This window comes from Panthera tigris, chromosome A1 (assembly GCF_018350195.1).
Source record: "Panthera tigris isolate Pti1 chromosome A1, P.tigris_Pti1_mat1.1, whole genome shotgun sequence".
NCBI classification, from domain to species: domain Eukaryota; kingdom Metazoa; phylum Chordata; class Mammalia; order Carnivora; family Felidae; genus Panthera; species Panthera tigris.
In genome coordinates this window covers 59,305,916-59,328,762 of record NC_056660.1, presented here as the reverse complement: position 1 = coordinate 59,328,762, position 22,847 = coordinate 59,305,916, and the positions used below count along the sequence as shown (strand labels likewise).

Sequence of the window (22,847 nt, the reverse complement as noted above, 5' to 3'; positions counted from 1 at the left end):
GCCTGGAGCCTGTTTCAGATTCTGTGTCTCCCTCTCACTGCCCCTCCCCCACTCATGCTCTGTCTCTCTCTGTCTCTCAAATATGAATAAACGTTAAAAAAAAAAGAAAAGGAAAAAAAAATTAGAAAAAAATGGTTTTACCCTTAAGACACAAAAAGGAGCCACATCCCACGTATATAATCAAAATAAAATAGAATACTACTAAAAGATCCAAAATACCCTTTTTAAAAATAAAATCTGCATAAAACAAAATACATAAAAACACCATAAAACAAAACTATAGGTTTACATTACATAATGAACAAGTGCAAGGTTGTTAAACAAAAGAGTCTTTTAATTTTATATCCACTGACCTGATTTGTTAAGTCTACATATTCGGCAATAGATTAACAAAATATCATCAAAATCCTTTAGGAGAGAAGAATCTGCAAGAGTGCATTGTGTAAATTTGATGCATATTTAATTGAAATAAGATACAACATTTCAGTTTGATTCAAGTTCTATTAAGCTAAATATGGAGAAAATCCACGTATTTCTTTAATAAAATATATAAAGTTATAAAATTTGTCTGTGCAATGCAGGCATTCAAAAACAATAGAATTTATGTTATTTTTAAGTAGTGTAATGGAGTAATCTAAACAGAAAAGTGATACGAAGAATTTGGGGTTCCAATTTACAAAATGCTGTCAAATGGAATTTCAAAATCATTTCCTCCTTGTGTTTTAACTGAGAAATCATTATCTTTTGGGAAACGTTTCAGTGGAAAGAAGCAAAATGAATGATTGCCAGTATTTCTCCGCTGACAGATTTCAGAATCTTGGTGTGTTGGTTAGGGTTAATGTGTCCCAAAGAGGAGCAAACTCTGTCTGCTAATTAAAAGGTGGTTCCCATAAGCCTCTTTGCAAGTCTTACAGAATCTGTGAAGAGTTACTATCTTGGCATGCTCTACTTTGAGCAGAACTGACATATCTATAAATATGTTGAGTGACTGAAGGATCAGTTCTACTTGTAAATTTCCTCAGATGGCCTCGACTGTTTGGAGGGACAAAATTCACACACCTTGGTATCTGGGTGCAGAAGAGCAATTTGTAACCTTGGTACCAAATTAATGTCATCACTAGAAGATCAGAGAAAATTAGGCGGAATGTAAGACACTTCACTCTTGCACAACTGACTTTTCAGTATGTCATGCATATTTCTGTATCTTCTGTCTTATGCAAGAAGAAATAAGCAGTGCTTGATGTTTCATGGGTTCCCTGGAACATCCATATGACAAATAGCAGCATTTTCCTTAACTCAGCTTTTTGTCCCCACAAGTCATATGAAGTATAATAAAATTTCCTGTCTTAAGGGAAGGCTTACTACCTGAATCCTAACATGAACTGTGTGCATATATGTGTGTGACCACATGCAATCTGAATAAATACATTTATTATTTAGGGAGACTATGTAACCGGAGTGTAAATGTGTATTAAAAGAAATAAACAGGGTGCCTGGGTGGCTCAGTTGGTTAAGTGGTCGACTTCAGCTTCAGATCAAGATTTCATAGTCCGTGAGTTGGAGCCCCACATTAGGCTCTGTGCCAACAGCTCAGAGCCTGGAGCCTGCTTCAGGTTCTGTGTGTCCCTTTCTCTCTGCCCCTCCCCTACACTCTGTTTCTCTCTCAAAAATAAAATAAAAACATAAAAAACACTAAAAAATAAATTTTAAAAAAACTACAAAAAACTCCCCTCAACAAAGTCATTGAATAATAAACTATTAGAATTATATAAGCATATGTCTAAAATATACCTTTCTTAAATGTTTTTTTCTTTATGTCCCAAAGTATTTTCATTACATTCCTGTTTTATAATATTTGATGCATGTGTTTATGTTTCCCACTTTTGAAAATATGAGTGTTTTTTGTTCAACCCTGAAGATATATTTCACATTGTAAGTGCCCATGAAATATTTTTGAATTTGTAGAGATACACAATTTTTATGTCCATCTGTTTTCAGTTTTTCTTTACTGTTCTTATTTCTTGGAACTTTCCTTTTGTGTTCCTTTGCTCATCAAAATCTGTTTCATTGAATGCAATAGCCCTTACTTCAAACCACAACATAATTTATAATTTATGCATTCAGTTCAGCTGAGCTCTGTCATTTTGCAGATCTTTATTTTTGATTTCTTGGGGCAACTTTCATAAATTTACATGCATTTTAATATAAACCTAAACTAGATGGAAGCCTGATAAGATGTTTATTCCTTTTCTTTGATCACATCTCTAATATTGATTAAATCCCAAAATTTTGTTTAAATGTATATTAATACTAATGTATTTCATTAACTTATTGGTTCTTCAGTTAACATCAAAGCAGAAAAATCTTTGTGTAAAAGGACATATTAATACTATGTTTGCTAACCTCAGCATTAATTATATCACTTATAAATGGTACTGTTTAAATCAAAGCCTCTGATCAGTTATATATAGCGATTTTGAAATTGAAAGCAATATAAATAACCATCTTGGAAAAGCTAATTACTTTACATAATTAGTAAACTGGTTCACCAAAAGTGAGAGAATTTTTTAAAGCCAAATTAATATAATGTGATATAGACTCTGTGATGGCTAATGTTATGTGTCAACCTGGAGGGAATTTGGGGTTGAGTTTAACATTTAAGTCAGTGAACTTCAAGTAGAAATTGTTTCCATGATGTGAGTTGGCCTCATCCAATCAGTTGAAGGCCTGAATAGAACAAAAAGCCTGCTGAGCAAGAAGGAATTTTCTAGAAAGCTACCTTCAGACTTTATCTTGCACCATCCACTCTCCTGGATCTCAAACCTGCTGGCTCACACTACAGATTTGTACTTGCTTGCTTCCATAATCATGTAAGGCAATTTCTTAATATGAATCATATATATGATGCCCTATTGGTACTATTTATAGAACTAATTGGTTCTGTTTCTCTGGAGAACACTGACAAATACAGGCTCCTTTATTTTCCTACTCAGTCTAAATTAACATTGAAATTCTCCGTAAATTTACTAAATTTCTTTGCAGTCATTTATGCAGGCATGGGTAAAATTTGTCTCTGACCTGCATGTAAAAGTTCAATATACTTACAATGAGTAAGTGCATTGGCAAAAGCTTTCATTCATAAGGACTGCCAAATTCAAGTTCCTGGATCTCAGCCAAATCCTAAGCAATGAGGCGATGCCCGGTGTCACACAGCACTACTGGGGAAGACATCCACAGAAGACAGATGACAGCGGGATGACAGCTGCGATCTGGTGAGGTGAGGAGGGAAAATCACCGGTGCACACATGCGGGAGAAATGCTGCGGGCACTCACTGCGACACAACTTCACACAGCAGGACACAGCAGTGGAATGTGGAGAAACAGCAGTGGACCAACTGTCTTAGGCAACAGTAATCGTAATGGGTATCTCCTGTGGAGTAAAGGCATCAGTTACCCCATGGGGCGAATGGAAGTGACACTGCATAAAAACATCACCTCTCCTAGCAAAGGAAGGTTTGACATTTATGGGGTGTGTAAAGGGAATCAGTGGTCCTTGAAGCACATTTATATAAATGAACTGCATTGGTACTTAATGCAAAGATCAACGTAGCCCAAAGAGTGTCTGTTAACAGTGTAGTACAAGCACATTACTACCAGTTTTTATAAACACAATTGGAAAGGGATGCATTTTACAAATATAAGGATGGGAAAAGTTGAATGCTTCAAGAAAACCTAATTTAATAGCATGATCTGCACAACAAAATAAAATACTGTGTCCTTTACATTCTTAAGTACATTTATGTGATTTTTCTTTTACTTTTACCCTGATTTTCTATTTGACTTTGAATGCTAGGGGTTAGATTTACTAAATTGTGTCTTTTGTATCTTTTGAAAATCATCAAACACCAACGTCCACCAATATGCTTTCTGGAACTATATGTTTCTAATTAGAGAAACTCATGTAAAGGAGGATATGATAAATGTTGGTACAAATTAATGTATGCCTATTGATTATTCTTTCAGTCTCCTCCTGACATGAGAATTGTTGGATGTTTCACATCCAAAATACCCTAAAAGCATATTATTTTTGGTTAATTTATTTCAGCAGAATAAAGGATTCAAGATACTCTTGGGTCCCTAAAAGTATTTTCACAGGCACTTTGTCAATATAAATGTTTTAGGCCAATTTCTGGCAATTTTAGTTCAGAAAATATCAACATTTAATATAAATTTATTTTTTGAAAAAAAAGTTAAAAAAGAAATTTATTTTCTGTCTTTTCTAGAAGGGGTTGAGGCTCTGAAGTTTAGTGCCTTTCCCATATTCTTTAACTTGTCAAAGATTACACTCAAAAATGCCATCGCTTTTTATGACCTCTGACTCCTATATTATTTTCAATATAAAATCACCTCTTTCCCTACATTTTAAACACGGATATATATATATATATATATATATATATATATATATATATATATATAACTTATATATAATTTTTCAGGACATGTTTGTGTGCTTAGAATAATTAAATACAGGGATGGAGGGCTAAAAGGGAGGTGGAAATTATGGATTTAATCCTCATGGGATTTGTGACATGGGAAGGGAATAAATATAAATGACTTTAATAAAATATAGGGACATGTGGTGATACAAAGTTTTGTTGGAGTTAAAAAGTTAGAAAACAGCATTTCTAACTGAAATTTTCAAGGTCTGCTTCATAAAGAAGGCAAAAATTGCCTCAAGACATAAGAATGGGTAGGATCTTGACAAGAAGTAATTGTAATAGATATTTATCTTCTATCCATCCCATATTTAATGTAAAAACCATTAGTATGTGGAGATCTAGCATGAGAATTGTTATTATATTTTGAGAAAATGCTTTAGAAAGCATTCAGAGTAGAGAGCATGAAATAGAAAATAAAGTTGTGAGACTATAGAGCCAGTAGGATCCATAGTAATTCACTATGATGATAGAAGACAACAATTTGGGGGTTAAGCTTGAAAAAAGAGTGGATGTGAGAAGTCAGGAATATGACATAGGATGGAGTACATTTTTATAACATTTTTGAAAAACATCACTTTGCTTTAATATAAACCCTTCCTCATAAATGTTCCAAATTTTCAATAAATTAATTTTTACATTTTGTTTGTCATTAATTTTTGTATGGACACTGAGTTGACATATTTCATAAAAAATAAAAGTATGTACACAATTAGCATCCAATCCTCAGAGGAAACTCTTAAGACATTTTCCAGTGAATTTGAAGACATTTGAAGACAGCTTGGGCTTGTATAGTTCAAAAAGTACAGGTTTCAGTAGCTATTATGAAAATAAATATCTAGGTACTGAGAGATGCTGGCTGTAATTTGAATATATTTGTATGAAAAAGTTTCTATTTTATCGTTAACATTTTAAAAAATAAGATGGCACATTGTTAACAACAGTAAACTCTTTATTTGTAAGATAGTTCATGTAGTGTCAAAATCTATAGTCTTCATGTGATAAAAAGTATCTGTAGAAATGTAAGTGTTCACAGATATGAGGAAAGAATTTCACAATTATTTTAATACTGACACAAAAATAATGCAACTTCCAATTCTAGGAGGTACCATGAGTTGATATTCTAAACTAGCTCTCTCAGTTCCAACCACATTATGACAGGTTAAATATTTGTAAATATTATGTCATAACATTCTTTCTTTTAAAAAATGTTTATTTACTTATTTTGAGAGAGAGAGGGAGCATAAGTGGAGGAGAGACAGGGAGAGAGAGAGAGAGAGAGAGAGAGAGAGAGAGAGAGAGAGAGATTTCTAAGCAGATTCATGCTGTCAGCATAGAGACCAGAGACTGACACAGGGTTCAATCTCACCCACTGTGAGATCATGACCTGAGCTGGAATCGAGAGGTAGATAACTTAACTGACTGGGCATCCCAATGTCATAACACTCTTAAACTCATGATAAACTTCTGGTCAAGAAACAGAGCAAAGTCCCTTCAATTTGTAAGAAACGCTGAAGATATAAGTCTGTTGCTCTTAATTTTGAGAAATGGAGAGTGGCAGCTGAGTTTAAGGTCATCTATGTTGTGTTATAATTAAAACCTGGGTCTCACAAACTGGGTTGGGCCATGCTTTCCCATCAGGCATTTGGAAAAAACAATGAGTTTGCGTTCTAACCCTATGGGTTATACAAATCTAACAGGTGAAATAACGGTTCAGAGAAATCCCTAATACCAAGCAATCTTTACTGCTTACTGGTTCTGTAACTGGATTTGTGATATCCTCTTCATCACTTACAGGCAGGATCCTTCAGGGCAAGTACATTATCCATGGTTTTACAGGATCTCTTTAACTTTCAAGGAACCTAAAAGAGAGTGGGCATTCACTTTGCTCTCCTAGAACTGCAGTATGTTATCACAATCTTGTTATGGCCATTATCAGAGTCTCGGTATTAAGTATATTATATATTTTAATATATGCTATATTAATTGCTAAACATATGTATTATAGGTATATATTGTACATTAATATACAGATAAACATACATATGTATTACCTGCATATACTTCAGTAGCAGTATAGATTAACACTCCATTGACATTAATGCTTCACCTATGTTTCACCTAAATGCTTTGCCTAACATTTCTGTTTATTTGGGCCAAAATATCCTTCATTCCTTTCAATACAGCTCTATCTAAATACTTACTTTGTCAACTGTTTATTTGCATGATACCGTTTTGAATTTAATTTATTTATAATTTTTTATTCCCTGCCTTGATATCTTTTCTTCCCCTACCTATTTCTAATGTGGAATATAATTTAATTAATGGAATTCTCCTACTTTAAAATATCAAGATTCTTCATCTTCCAAAATTTTTATACAGAACAAAAGAGATATAAATATAGATAGACCTTTGCCTTGAATTGACTAAGCAAATACAATATTGCATAGTGCCAGTCAAATATGGCTTACTAAAAAACTTAAAATAAAATTAAAAAAAAACATTTAATGGGGCACCTGAGTGGCTCAGTTAAGCATCTAACTTCGGCTCAGGTCATGATATTCAGGTTCATGAGTTCGAGCCTCATGTCAGGCTCTGTGCTGACAGCTCAGAGCTCTGGATCCTGATTAGGATTCCCTCTTTGTCTGCCCCTCCACTGCTCATGCTCTGTCTCTCTCTCTCTCAAAAATAAATAAACATTAAAAATACTTTTAAATTAACATTTAAAACATATATGGTAGACAAATAAAAATTAATATTCTATACAAATTGAAAATAAAATGAGAAAAGATCCATGGCAATACTGTCACAAATTTTAACTTCTAACAACTTTTTAGGAGGCAGGAAATAATTTAATAGAATATTATATGGAAATCAATACACATTGCGCTGAAAGATGATAGTTATGGTATGCTTGTAACATAGGAAAAAACAAATTGGACTAATTTTCAACCTTTAACATTACATTTATCTCAATGCTTTGCTTGTTTTATACAGTCTCTATTCAAATACATACTGTTTCAAATTAATTGAATGTGAACTTCTATGTACCCAATGAAGTATTTTTGAGGTATATACTTGATTTAAAATTTTTCTTGTATATTATCTCAACAATTTTTAAAGTATAAATATAAAGAAATCTTTCCATTCAATCAAAGAGAAGGAATCCTAGAATGAGAGAACAGACACCTCAAGTTTCAGCTTGAGCCATGATAACTCTGAAACATTAATGAGTGTGGCCAACAATTACCCCACAGGCTGCCATTTTCTCCATGATCACACTTTTAAATATCCTACCTTTTAATTCATACTCTTAGATGAAGAGGAAGGTCAAAATGCACACCACAATCAGATATATATTATAGTCCAACTGAATAATAGGGAATAACTTCTAGTTGATTTTTTTCCTATTTATAAAAATAATAGGCTAGGACTATACACAAGTAAGGCATTATCAAAATGTTAGCATTAAAGTCAAAAGTGAGAGGGAATAGCCTTATTTAATTGTTGGACAGAAAGTACATAATTTATGGGATGCCTGGCTGGCTCAGTCAGTAGAGTCTGCAACTCTTGATCTCAAGGTTGTGAGTTCAAGCCCCACTTTGGGTAGGGAGCCTACCTAAAATAAATAATTTTCTTGTAAAAGTATCTAACTTGTTAAAAAAAAAAAACAACTTGCAGATTCAGCTTTCAGGTCTTTATTCCTAGGTACTTGACACATAGTTTGTCACCACAAATTTTTAAAAAGTTTTCATTTCTTATTTAAAATTCTTAAAAAATTGTAAGCATATGTGTGAACAGTAGAAATTCCTGCCTGACATTAATTACACAGGATTATGTGGGGAAATTTAATTGACTAGTCATATAGTTGATGATCATTCAGTAATACATAAGTATAATTAAAATTGGTTTGAAATATATAGCAAATAAGTCATAGAATAAAAACTTGACTACATTAGTCTGACTGATCCAAATACAACTAATTATTTTTTCTATATTGCCATTGTATACCAACAACTTGAGCTGCTAATGTAGTCACAATTTGAGTATAGCAAAATTGTTAAAATTGTTCACTAAAAGCAAATTTACATGCAAATATTGAAAGTAAATTTTATCTTGGATTTAAAAGGTTATGCATTTATCACAATGATATATTTAATATGTCTGAAAATGGCAATTCATTTTTGTACTTTTATTCAAATACCACACAATAGTTTATGGGCATTGCTTACTCACTTTCACTGTGCCCCACTAAGGAAAATTACAGCTATTACCTGAAATTTTACATAATTTCAGGTTTGCAGAGGTTATTTTAATACTTCGAAGGTATAACCTATTGAAATTCAATGATGATATCAAGATGTAGGGCAAAAGTTGAACAAAATAATTGATTGCCCTGAACTTTCTCAAAAGGGTAAATTTTATAAGTGATTTTTTTCCCAGGATATACAGAAACTGGAAAGGTGTGTAGGAAAAATATGGGCAAGCTGTAATCATTAAAATAATGGCAGTTTGGTAAGAATTAAATTTTATTGTTTTTATCAAAGAAAAAAGACTTCTTTGTGAAAAAAATAAAACATTATTCCAAAAGTTAAACTTAAGAAATTCTATAAAGCATGTTTCTAGGAACAGTAATAGAATGGATGGGCATTAAAATTCTAATACTACAAGAGAATAGACCATAGAGATTATTTCTCTAAATAAAATAATTATGTCTCTATCTTTTTTACCATATCAATATATCCGGATGAATAAATAGATAAGATTCTCAGATAAAAGTCTAAAAAGGAAAAGTAATAAGACATTAAGTCATTGGAAAGACCTACAATTCTTACAGTGCTTTATTAGCAAAAGAAGAGAAAAAGAAATCATTGAGGAAATAGTCCAGAAATAGAAACTTCTTTCTCCAAACAACTGCTATCTGAAAAATGGATGATCATAAATCAACGATAGTGAACTATTTTTCACTGGTTAGTTTATGAATATAATAATTAAATTTAGTTCCTTAAAATGTAAAACAAAATATGTTCCTGACTTTAATAAATAAATATTTAAAACTCAAATCATATAAAATATAGGAAAACTGATATGAATATTTATGAAACAATGAATGCCAGTTGCCTATCCTTTCTATGGTAAGAGTCAAATATGTTTAAACAAAAATACCGATGTATAACTACAAAAAGATAAAATTTTCTTAATATAAGGTAAATTAATGTGTCATTAAACCAATACCTATTTTTAAATTTTACTCAGCTTAAGATATTTTTTATTCATAGATAACCTGATTTGGATAAGAAATTTTATCATAATCTAAATAAGTGTCAAATTTCAAATAAAATATATCAATTATAGCAAATTCAGTGTCAAAGAAAATATATTTTAAAAGATAGATAATATAAGGGACAAATAAAGAAGCTATCTATTAGTAAGGGAAGCAGCACATCAAGAAGATAAAGCAATAATCAATATAGGTGCCCCACAATGAATTCTTATCTGACGAAAGTATAGAGCGTAATAAATAAATCAACCATTATCAGTGGAGATTTTAATATACTTCTCTCAGAAAATAACAAAGCAAGCTGCCAAAAGATGAGCAATGATATAGAAGATAAGTTATATGATGCTTTTACAACCAAACAAACCAAGAATATATTTCAATAAAAATCAAGGAAACATTTGAGAAAATCAACAAATAGATTTTAAAATGTATATGGAAGACAACATATTAGGTACAAGTCAAATCAAGCTGAGAAAGAAACGATAGCCAACCACATACGAAAGCATACTATAATGGAAAATGTTAAGTGTGGTACTGGTACAGAAACAAACAAAAATCGAATGTGATCAAATACAAAGCTCAGAAACAGACCCATTTAGACATAGAAATTTAGGAAGGAAAAGTTGGCATTGCAAATAAATCAAGCAAGAATACTTCAGTAGACAAGATTGAGAAGATGCAATTAATTTGTGGAGAAAAAATTAAGTTGAATTCCTATCTTATTTTGAAATATTAAGTCTATATTCAGTAAAGGACTGAATGTATTTTCTTTTTTCTTTTTCTTTTTCTTTTTCTTTTTTTTTTTGAGAGAACGAGTGAGAGAGAGAGAGCACGAGCAAGGAAGGGGCAGAGATAGAGAATCTCCAGCAGGCTTCATGCACAGCATAACCCTACATGGGGCCTGATATCACAACCACGAGATCATGACCTGGACTGAAACTGAGAATCAGACACTTAACCGAGTTACCCAGGTGCCCCAAAAGACTGAATGTAAAAGGCAAAACAAACCTGATGCATGAAAATGTGCATGAATATCTTTGTGGCCAGGAGATGTGGAAGAACATCTCAACTAATACCTCAAAACACAATTTGTAAACTAAATTTGATACATATGATTAATAAATTAATCTTTTAATAATCTTTTAAAAATAATCTTTTGATAAATTAAAAGATTTATTTTCAGTAAAGGAGGTTTTAGGTAAAATTATCAGATAGATAACAATATAGAAGAACATATTTGTGATGTCTAAAACTGAAAAGAAATCCTTGAGTGTAAACAAATTTTAAAATGGAAAAATAGGGGCGTCTGGGTGGCTCAGTCAGTTAAGTGGCCGACTTCAGCTCAGGTCATAATCTCGCGGTCCGTGAGTTCGAGCCCCTCGTCGGGCTCTCTGCTGACAGCTCAGAGCCTGGAGCCTGTTTCAGATTCTGTGTCTCCCTCTCTCTGACCCTCCCCCATTCATGCTCTGTCTCTCTCTGTCTCAAAAATAAATAAACGTTAAAAAAAATAATTTAAAAAAAATAAAATAAAATTTAAAAAAATGGAAAAATAAGAAAATGAATAAAAGTTAAGAATAGTCAATAGACTAAGCAAATGTCTAGATTCCTAACAAGAGTAAGAAGACTCCAAAGTCACTATAATTAGCAAAATGTCAATGAGGCACCATTTTGGCAGAATTTAGAATGTTGGGTAATAGCAGGTATTAGTGAGCACTGGGGAAACAGGAAAATGATCACCCTGACTATTATTGCTAACACAATGATGACGTTTCCAACTGTGAGACCAATCAGTCAGAAAAGGAGGAGGATCCTCTTCACATGGACTCCAAACTCACACCCTTCAGAAAGAACAATTAAGAATGGATCAAATTATCAGAAAAATTACTGCCTATGTTCTCCTCTAGGATTTTTATGGTTTCAGGCCTCACATTTAGGTCCTTAATCCATTTGAGTTTTTTATATATATTGTGTAAGAAAGTAGTCCAGTCTCATACTTTTGCATATTGTTCTCCAGTTTTCTTTTGTGTTGTTAAAGAGCCTTTTTCCCACTGTATATTCTTGCCTCCTTTGCTGAAGATTAATTGACCATGCAATCATGGGTTTATTTCTGGGCTCTCTATTCTATTCCATGTGTCTAGTTTTATGCCAGTGCCATTTTGTTTTGATGACTACAGCTTTGTAATATGACTTAGAATCTGGAATTATGATACCTCCAGTTTTGTTTCTCTTTTTCAAGATTGCTATGAATTGAAACCACAATGAGACATCACCTCACACCTGTCAGAATGCCTAAAATCAAAAATACACAAAAAAGTGTTGGTGAGGAAGTGGAGAAAAAGGAGCCCTTGTTCACTGTTAATGGGAATGAAAACTTGTGCAGCCACTGTGGAAGACAGTATGGAGATTCTTCAAAAATTGAAAATAGAACTACAATATCATCCTGTAATTGCACTACTGGGTATTTATCTAAAGAATTCAGTAACAATAATTCAAAAGGATATATGCACCTCTATGTTTATTGCAACATAATTTATAATAGCAAAATCATAAAATCAGTCCATGCAGGGCACCTGGGTAGCTTATTCAGTTAAGCGTCCAACTTTTAATTTTGGATCAGGTTATGATCTCATGGTTCATGGGTTCAAGCCCCATGTCAGGCTCTGCACTGACAGCATGGAGTCTGCTTGGGATGCTCACTCTCTCCCTCTTTCTCTGCCCCTCTCCTACTTTCTCTCCAAAACAAAGGAACATTTAAAAAATAATAAATAAAAGCATCCCAAGTGTCCATTGATAGATGAATGAGTAAGGAAGATGTGGGATGGATAGATAGATAGATAGATAGATAGATAGATAGATAGATATAACACACACATATACACAATGGAATATTATTTGGCTGTAAAAAAGAATGAAATCCTACCGTTTGCAACAACATAGATGGATCTAAAGAGTATAATGCTAAGCGAAATAAGTCATTCAGAGAAAACAAATACCATATGATTTTAGTCATGTGGAATTTAAAAGACCAAAGGGGAAAAAGAAACAAACTAAAAAACAGACTCTTAACTATAGAGAACAAAGAGATAGTTACCAGAGGAGAGGGGAATGGGGGGAAGGAGTGAATAGGTGAAGGGGATTAAGAGTACACCTATCTTCAGGAGCACTGAGTAATATATGGAATTGTTGAATCACTTTATTGTACACCTGAACTTAACATATGTTAACTACACTGGCATTAAAACCAAAAAAGAAAAGGAAAGAATAGGTCAATATATTCAGGTCCCCACTGGGACCAATGGCCCCATAACCCTGTCAAGGTGAAAGAAAACAAGAAGACAATTCAAACTTTCCTGAGACTCTTGGATACTGGTGCCCAAGTGACAATAACCCCAGTCCCTTGCAGGAGTAGGGGTAAACTGATGGCATTGGACATTTGGGGGAGGAGCCTGGTGAGTCGTGTCAGACAGGTTTGCATGTATTTAGGATGGGCTCTGTGAGTCATTTCAGTTGCCAGTAATCATGGGTCTCACCGCTGAGAGCACTGTAGCTGAAATTTTGGCTGCTTGTAATATGGAACATTACCACTACCTCAAGGAATATGCTTTCTGAAAACCAAGAATTTGTGCCATAACAAGTGGGTGCATCCACTCTGTTCCACTACCTAAGTTACTCAAGCCCTGACTAGTTATTTTAATAAATGCAAAACTGCATGTCAGACAGAAAAAAGGACATGACTCAGCAAGATACAGGACCTGTTGCAGGTAGGCATGGTACCTGCTATGCTGTCACAGCTTAATAGTCCAAGCTTGCCTGTAAGATGGTCCTTGGGAGCCTGGAGGCTAACAGCTTGAGGTAGCCTGAGGAGGCTACCTCAGATTAAAGAGTGGGCTACCTTGGCCTTTTCTGTGTCCAACATTTTTGCTGTCACCAAGGTGATGGCAGCCAACATGGAAGTCTGGTACACTGCTGTTGATGTGGTTAATACCTTCTCCTCGATCCCTTTGCAGGATGAAGATCAGGACCAATTTTAATTCACATGGAATAGCCTGCAACATACCCTCACTGTACTTCCTCAGGGAAACTTTAATTTCCCTGCAATATGCCATCAGTGGTAGGGTTAGATCCATAACCAGCCAAATTACCCCCCAGAATACTTGCCATCCTCTATATTAATGCCATCTTCAAACTGGTCCGACTAAGAAGCAAGCTGACCAGGCCCCACATAGGGTCACAGACACTGTGGGTGCATGCAGGCTGGTCACTCAGCCCTGATAAGACCCAAAGACCTGCTCAACAATTTCAGCTCCTGGAAACCACTTTGACCAGTAGTCATAGGAGTATCCCTGATTAATTAAAACAAATATTGCTGTCTGGGCAGCTCCCACCAACAAAGGAGATCAATACCTGTACATATGAAGATCTCCATATCATCTATGCAACTTAAATGTGGGTATTGGACTAAACAATGTCAATTTGCTAAACCAGAAAAGGTCCCCATTCTAATGTTCATTGTAAAAAAATCAATACTGAAATGTACATATTTTCATTTAATATACTAAACAAAATCATGAAATTTTAGGATTTGGAGATATTTTGGAAAATCAATCTTTTGTATATATTTAATAACCTGTAAAACAAAAATTAAGAATCATTTTTTAAATTATTTTATTTATCTTTACTTTTTATTTTTTTGAGAGGAGAGAGAGAGAGTACACAAGTCGGGGTGAAGGGCAGAGAGGGAAAGAGAGAGAAGAAGAGAGAGAGAGAACCTTAAGCAAAATCCATGCTGCCCATCATGGATCCCAATGCAGGGCTCAATCTCATGAACCTCGGATCATGACTTGAACCAAAATCAAGAGTTGGAATCAACCAACTGAGTCACCCAGGCACCCCAAGAACCATTCCTAATTCTTATTCATAATTCTTTTCTTACATGAGCATATATGATATTTTCTATATTTATTTGTTCTTTTTATTTAGTACCTAAATCAGTTGGCTATTTTTAATGAAATAAGGTAATATAGCTTTCAACAACAAATTTTCTAATTGTCTAACCACAATAGTAATCTATTGTTTTGTCAATGTTTTTAAATCTTTTTTCCTCTAGTAAGCCTCTCTATTTATTTATTTATTTATTTATTTATTTATTTATTTATTTATGAAGTTTATGAAGTTTATTTATTTATTTTGAGAGAGGGAGCACGCAAGCAGGGAAGAGGGGCAGAAGGAGAGAGAGAGAGAGAGAGAGAGAGAGAGAGAGAGAATCTCAAGTAGCCTGCATTGTCAGCATAGAGCCTGACATGGAGCTCCAACTGAACCATGAAGTCACGACTGAGCCAAAATCAAGAGTTGGATGCTTAACCGACTGAGCCACCCAGGCATCCTTAAGCCTCCCTTTTATGACAAGTTAATTTTAGATTATTTTGTGTCAATGTCCTATTTGTCTATCATTTTTGTTAGTTTGACACTAAAATATATTATTTTCTTTTATAGCTCATTTTAATATATTGTCAGGTAACTTCTATCCCATTAGGTGCCATCAATTTATCTTCAAAATTTTGTGGTACACTTGCATGCTTTTTCAGATGAACATAAAAACCAACTTAAAGATTTCAAGAGTAACCAAATGAAACTCATTAAAATAGAACTTTCACTAAAATAATTAATCAAATAATAGGCTAGAAAATAGAAAAATATTATTTTCTCAATATTGCCTTATATTATTGTCTCAGCCAGAAAGCAGGCAAAAAGACATTGCTGAGCAATAAATATTTTTTTAAGGTCACATTAACTCATTAGATGTAAGATACAAAGGGACAGATCTCATGCCTATTTTAGTTAAGCAACATAAGGTTAATTGAATGTATTGCTGCTTGCTTGGAGTTACTCAGTGAAACTTAGTAAACCAGTAACAAGGGGATGCCTGGGTGACTCAGCCAGATGAGCCTCCAACTCCTGATTTCATCTCAGGCCAGATATCACTGTGCAGTTTGTGAGTTCTAGTCCCGTGTTGGGCTCTGAGATGACAGTGCAGAGCTTGCTTGCGATTCTCTCTCTTTCTCTCTCTTTCTATCAAAATAAATAAACTTAGAAAAAAACAAACAACGGTAGCAAAAAGTAGTGGTTTACATGTTGGTGTATGTAAGGTTCTTGTGTGTTTTATCTACCAGAAATACATAAAATTATTCATTATTCATATCACAAAGTTTGAATATTCTGTTATACTTTTATTTGGCCATTTAAACTGATAATGACATGTTCCATAAGGTAATTTTTGTTGTAATTTTAGATATGGGTCTAAATTCTCTAACCCAGGCCCATTTGTGGTTGTCCATGTAATTCCTTTATTATTATTATTATTACTAATACTATTATTGAAATATATTTGGCATAAAACATGTAAATTTAAGTTGTGCAGCATGTTCATTTGATGTATACATATACTGTAATATGATTACCACTGTAGCAATAGTTAGCACTTCTAAGCACATCACAGAATTACCACTCTTTTTTGTGATTGTAATAAGCAAGATACAGTCTCTTAGCAAGTTTGATGATTATAATATTCTTGTCTAACTACTTTTGTGTTGGTTTACTACTTGGAATTCTCTATGTTTCATAAGATCTGTGTATATACTTACATTTGCCAAATGTTTCCTTGTGCATCAATCTTGCAAAGAATAAAAGAAAATGTTCATGATGCCCACAGGCTCTGATGTTTCTAAAACCACTTTCCGAGCTTGTTCTCCAAATAGCATGTAGTGTTTGGTATTCAGTCTCTTGCCCACTAATACCTTCACTTTAACTTTTATATAACTAGCTACCTAATGTAAGTAAATGACTTTTAGATATTACCTCTTTCAGAATTCTAAAATCCAAAAAATTTTGGAAACCATAAAAAAAGTCATTTAGTGGCAAACCTGAGAGGAATTGGTGTCAGGCTATTTATATTCTTTATACATCTCACTTAGTGTGATCATTTTTAGCTGCAGAAATGTTAATGTGTTGCTATAGGGATAATGCCAGAGATCCTATGCAGGTTGCAAATATTGAATGGCTATGAATTCTCTTGCTTTTCTAAAAGCCAAATATTCTAAATGCGAGTGTTTCATATGAGGATTGGGGATAGGAAGCAGACAATAGATTCATGATTATTAACCATCAAAAAGTTTGCTGTTGCATAATATCCCTCCACGGTTACCATTTAGACTCTCACATTGAGCTTCCCAACACAAAATAATGCCAGATATTTGGAATTCAGGGTAATAAATCTAATTCAAAAGACATTTAAGGTCAGAATAAGGTTCCCAGAACATCCTAAAATGTTGTAATAAAGTGCCTAATTTGAATTGTGCAAAGTCAACCATCATTTTTTTTTCTTTTTATAAAGTTATGGTAAGAAGTCCAAGGATGACTAAGGAACGTAACTCTGGACACTTCGTACTTATGATATTATTTTTCATTGTGATTAATGACGAGTAAAAATGGATCCCTTATGTATTCCTCTATTTTTCTTTCATACTACTTTCTGCTGTTACTGATTTAGATTTTATTTATGAAAAATTTTGTTTCCCTTTGCATGCATCTACCTGTCTAGTGATTGCCAGATTGACTGGCTGGTAAGAATAATGAGACAATTTCTCCCCATCCACTGTCTCCTTGAGCTTACTGTGTTTTTTCTATTAATTACTTAGTTTGCATCAGTGTCAGTTTCACTGATGCTAAAAAGATATCATAGCTCGATATTGTCTCCAAACCAAATTAGTAGAGTAGCATGCTTTACTTCCCATGTCTAATTACATGTAAAGGATTTAGTTTGCTTTTCATTTCAGCTCATTAAAGATAGTGAATCATATCTACTGGTTGTTTTATCTTTGTTTACAAAATGCAGTTATTGTTTTCATCTTTCCTCTTTGCATAGCAATTAACTATAACTCCTTTTGATATAATAATAGGTAAAATGTATATGGCACTTATGTGTGAAACATTTAGAAAAATTTAATGAGTAAAGTATATATTTTCAGCCCATTTAAGTCAGAAGGAAACTTCACTTTAAAGCAACAAATATAAGTCTGGGACTACAAAACTAACAGAATAGCTAAGTGAGGATCTGATCCAGGCTGACTAATTTCAAGCTGGAGATTTTAACCACTGTGCTCATGGCCTCTCAATATGACAAATATGATTTAGTGATTACTCAAGTAGAAGACATTTATGAAGAGGCTACTTTGATTATTTCTGACAACAGTATGCTACAGTTAATGACAAACAATTATTTTAAGTTTTCCAGGTAGCACAGTTTGTGGAAGACACGAAGTGATAAAATGATACAAATTTACATTGAATGAATTTCATATTAGTGCTTGGTGTTTCTCAAATTAGGTGGCAGTGATATCTAATGTTTTACATGTCATATTTACTTTTAAATGATAAATACTTCAAAACTTGAAGAAATGTAAGCAGGTGGCATGGTCACAGCCTGAGCAGGATAAAAGAAGCAAGTTGTAGTGGGTTAGAAACCCAGATTGCCTGCACTCAATCTGTGGTTCTGTATGGCTCCGTTTTCTAATTTGCAAAATGAGGAAAAAAATAGTATCTGCCTCACAGATTTCACATAGTATTAAATGAGCCAATACATGCAAAGTACTTAGAAATTCTCAGATGTATATATAAGAACTATGGAAGTCTTTTTATAATTTTATAAAGTATACAGATATTACAGTAATAGGAATGCTACTTCATATTGGTACTTTGATATTTACCCTCACTGAGAATGTATATCATCCATTCTAACATCCTTTAGAAAAATCTGGAAAATGGAGTTAAGATCTACTTTGCAGTATATGGAAAAGTAGCATATGATGAATGTGAGTCTTGAAATACTTGATGAAAGATCTAACTTTTAATAATATTTGGGAAATTATTTATGAGTGAAAAATTATCTTACAACTTAAAAGATTAATAAATATTAGTATATTAAAACAAAAAATGTGAGAAAAATCCGGTGAATATTTGCAAATTGTGTAATGGACAAACAACTTACGAAGAATTTCTAAAAAAGGGAAGAAGAAGACCAACAATCCAATAGAACAATAGTCTGAAGATATGGACAAAGGACACACACATACACACACACACACTCATAGAAATGTAAATGTTTCAGGGCGCCTGGGTGGCTCAGTCTGTTGAGCATCTGACTTCGGCTCAGGTCATGATCTCACAGCTTGTGAGTTCTAGCCCCAAGTCGGGCTCTGTACTGACAGCTCATAGCCTGGAGCCTGCTTCAGATTCTGTGTCTCCCTCTCTCTCTGCCCCTAACCCACTCACATTCTGTCTCTGTCTCTCTCAAAAATAAATACATAAAAAAAATTAAAAAACAAAAGAAATGTAAATGTTTGTAAGATATAAAATGATGAATCCGGTTCTAAATAAGGTATGTTTGTATGAAAATATTATACTATTAATCATCTATCAAATGAAAAAATACAATAATTTGATAACATTTTCTGTTGGAAACTTGTGGTCAATTAGGTAAATTCATACATTCCTACTGTGAATGAAAAATAACAGAAGCACTTTGTCCAGAGATTTGTCAACATCTTGCAAAAGGACATAGGTATTTATACTTTCACCCAGAAAGTTAAAAGGGTGATTCAATATTTGCAAAACAATCAATGTGATACACCACATTAGTAAAAGAAAGAATAGGGGGTGCCTTGGTGGGTCAGTGGGTTAAGCATGCGACTCTTTATTTTGGCTCAGGTTGTAGATTCACAGTTTATGACATTGAGCCTCCTGTCAGGAGTACTATAGACATACAGAGCCTACTTGGAAATCTCTCTTTCCCTCTCTCTCTGCCCACCCCATCCCCTCATCTCTAAAAATAAATAAATAAATGTTTTGAAAAAAATAAAAAAAATAAACAAAAGAATAAGAACCATATGAACCTCTCAGCAGATGCAGAAAAAGCATTGGACAAAATATAACATTCATTCCTGATAACAACCCTCAACAACCCAGGGCTAGAGGGAACATACCTTAACTACATAAAAGCCATATACGAAAGACCCACTCAATAGGGAAAAACTGAGAGCTTTTCCTTGAGTCAGGGAAAAGACAAAGATGTCCACTCTTATCATTGTTATTTAATATTGTACTGAGGTCCTAGCCTCAGCACTCAGACAACGAAAAGAAATAAAAGCCATCAAAATCAGCTAGGGAGAAGTCAAACTTTCACTATTTGCAGCAACATGATGCTCTATGTAGAAAACCTGAAAGACTCCACCAAAAAATTGCTAGAACTGATACACGAATTAGTAAAGTCACAGGATACAAAGTCAATATACAGAATTATGTTGCATTTCTATACACCAATAATAAAGCATCAGAAAGAGACATCAAGAAATTGATACCATTTACATTTCATCAAAAACCCATAAGAGGGGCGCCTGGGTGGCGCAGTCGGTTAAGCGTCCGACTTCAGCCAGGTCACGATCTCGCGGTCCGTGAGTTCGAGCCCCGCGTCAGGCTCTGGTCTGATGGCTCGGAGCCTGGAGCCTGTTTCCGATTCTGTGTCTCCCTCTCTCTCTGCCCCTCCCCCGTTCATGCTCTGTCTCTCTCTGTCCCAAAAAAATAAATAAAAAAAAAAAAAAAACGTTGAAAAAAAAAAAAAAAAACCCATAAGATACCTAGGAATAAACCCAGCCAAAGGGTAAAAGATCTGTACTCTGAAAACTGTAGCACAGTTATGAAAAAAATTGAAGATGACACAAAGAAGTGGAAAAATATCCCATGGTCATGGATTAGAAGAACAAATATTGTTAAAATGTCAATACCACCCAAAGAAATCTACAAATTTAATGCAATCCCTATTGGAATACTACCAGCACTTTTCACAGAGCTTTTGATGGAACCACAAAAGACCCCGAGAAGCCAAAACAATCTTGAAAAAGAAAAGCAAAGCTGGAGGCATCACAATCCTGGACTTCAAGCTATATTACAAAGCTGTAATCATCAAGACAGTATGGTACTGGCACAAAAACAGACACATAGATCAATGGAACAGTACAGAAAACCCAGAAATGGACCACAACTATATGACCAACTAGTCTTCGACAAAGCAGGAATGAATATCCAATAGAAAAAAGACAGTCTCTTCAACAAATAGTGTTGGGAAAATTGGACAGCAACATGCGAAAGAATTAAACTGGACCACTTTCCTACACGATACACAAAAAGAAATCCAAAATGGATGAAAGACCTAAATGTGAGTCAGGAAACTATCAAATTCCTAGAGAACACGGGAGCAATCTCTATGACCTCAGACTTAGCAACTTCTTATTAGACATATCTCTGGAAGCAAGGGAAACAAAAGAAAAAATGAACTATTGGGACCTCATCAAAATGAAAAGCTTCTGCATAGCAAAGGAAATAATCAACGAAACCAAAAGATACTTTTAGAAGATATTTGCAAATGATGTATCTGATAAAGGATTAGTATCCAAAATCTACATGGAAGGAGCCAAAATGTCCATTGACTGATGAATGCATAAAGAAAATATGGTATATATATATATATATGTATATATATATATATATATATATATATATATATATATATATATAGGCAAACCATAAAACAGACTCTTAACTATAGAGAAAACACTGAGGGTTGCTGAAGAGGAGATGCATGGGGGGAGATGGGCTAAATGGGTGACAGGCATTAAGGAAGGCACATGTTGGGATGAGCACTGGTTGTTACATGTAAGTGATGAATCACTCAATTGTACTACTGAAACTAATATTACACTATATGTTAACTAACTAGTATTCAAAACAAAACTTGAAACATGAACAATAAAATAAAATTAAATAAGTAAATATGCAAATTAATTAATTAATTAATTAAATCCAGAAAAACAACTTCTAGAAGAATATTCCTGATATATATCTACAATAATACGACTAGGCATATGTTGATACAGGTTATGATTTGTATATTTGTTTTAGCTAAAGACTGAAAACAGTCCTTTAATCCATGTACAACAGGAATCAGTTTGAAAACATTTTATGCACTCTTCCTAAAAGCTTGAGTTAATCAGTACTGAGTTAACCAGTACAAGTCAAGTAGCCTCATCTACCTCAGATTTCTTATTTGCAAAGTGAGGTAGATTAATGAAATCACCTGTTTGATAATTTTCATATGAAAATGAATTACTTAAAGCGTCTTCCCTTTTATTGGAACCGTAATTTTTTAAAGGTTTATTGTTATGTATTTTGAGAGACAGAGCATGAGCAGGGGAGGGGCAGAGAGAAGAAGAGAGAGAATCCCAATCAGACTCCATTTGGGTCTGGAACCCATAAACTCTGACATCATGACCTGAGCCCAAATCAAGAATGGAAGGTTTAATCAACTGAGCCACCCTGGCACCCTGGCACCATATTTTTTTAAATTTAATTTTGTAGTTTGTAATGGTTTGCCCATAAACTGCCTTATTAGAAAATATCTCCACTTGAAACCTGATAATTTTAGTTCTTTAAAAATAATTTTTGGCTGAATAGAATAATTTCCAATAGATAAGTAATATGCTATTTAAAGTACCAATTATTTTAGATATAGCCACACAGTATCTAAAAATTTACGTTTTTAAGTAGAAATACTTTTGTATATGGAAGAGACAGCATGCAGATAGGACACCAAATCCTATTACTAAAAATTAATTGAATGGGATTTGAAGCCGGTATTCGTAGTTGCTATCTGCTAGGATATAGCTGTATTAGTCTTTAGCTTTTTTCTAAATGCAGGCTCCTCACCTTATTTGGGAATAATAATAGTAGCTGATAAACCTGCAACATGCTTGCTGTTAGAATTAAATGAGATCATTTAGGTGAAGTGCTTATCAAATTGCCTGATACACAGTAAACATTCAATATATAGTAGTTCCTCCCCACCCCCACCTCCCTTATTGCTGTATCACTTTCTGTTACCTGAGGTCAGTGGTGGTCCAGGAGCAGATGATCCTCCTTGGACCAATCATCAGAAAGTCAGTAGTAGCTTAAAGCTATGT

General features: G+C 33.9%; 1 long non-coding RNA gene across 1 annotated transcript in view; it reads right to left on the bottom strand.

The window, feature by feature from the left end:
* Positions 1–22,847, bottom strand: part of LOC122231048 — a 34,523-nt gene that overhangs the window by 2,888 nt on the left and 8,788 nt on the right. The window contains exons 2-3 of the long non-coding RNA XR_006208159.1: positions 6,253–6,361; positions 3,106–3,430 (exon numbers count right to left, since the gene is read on the bottom strand). This is a non-coding gene — a long non-coding RNA (uncharacterized LOC122231048). The remainder of the gene's footprint in view (positions 1–3,105; positions 3,431–6,252; positions 6,362–22,847) is intronic.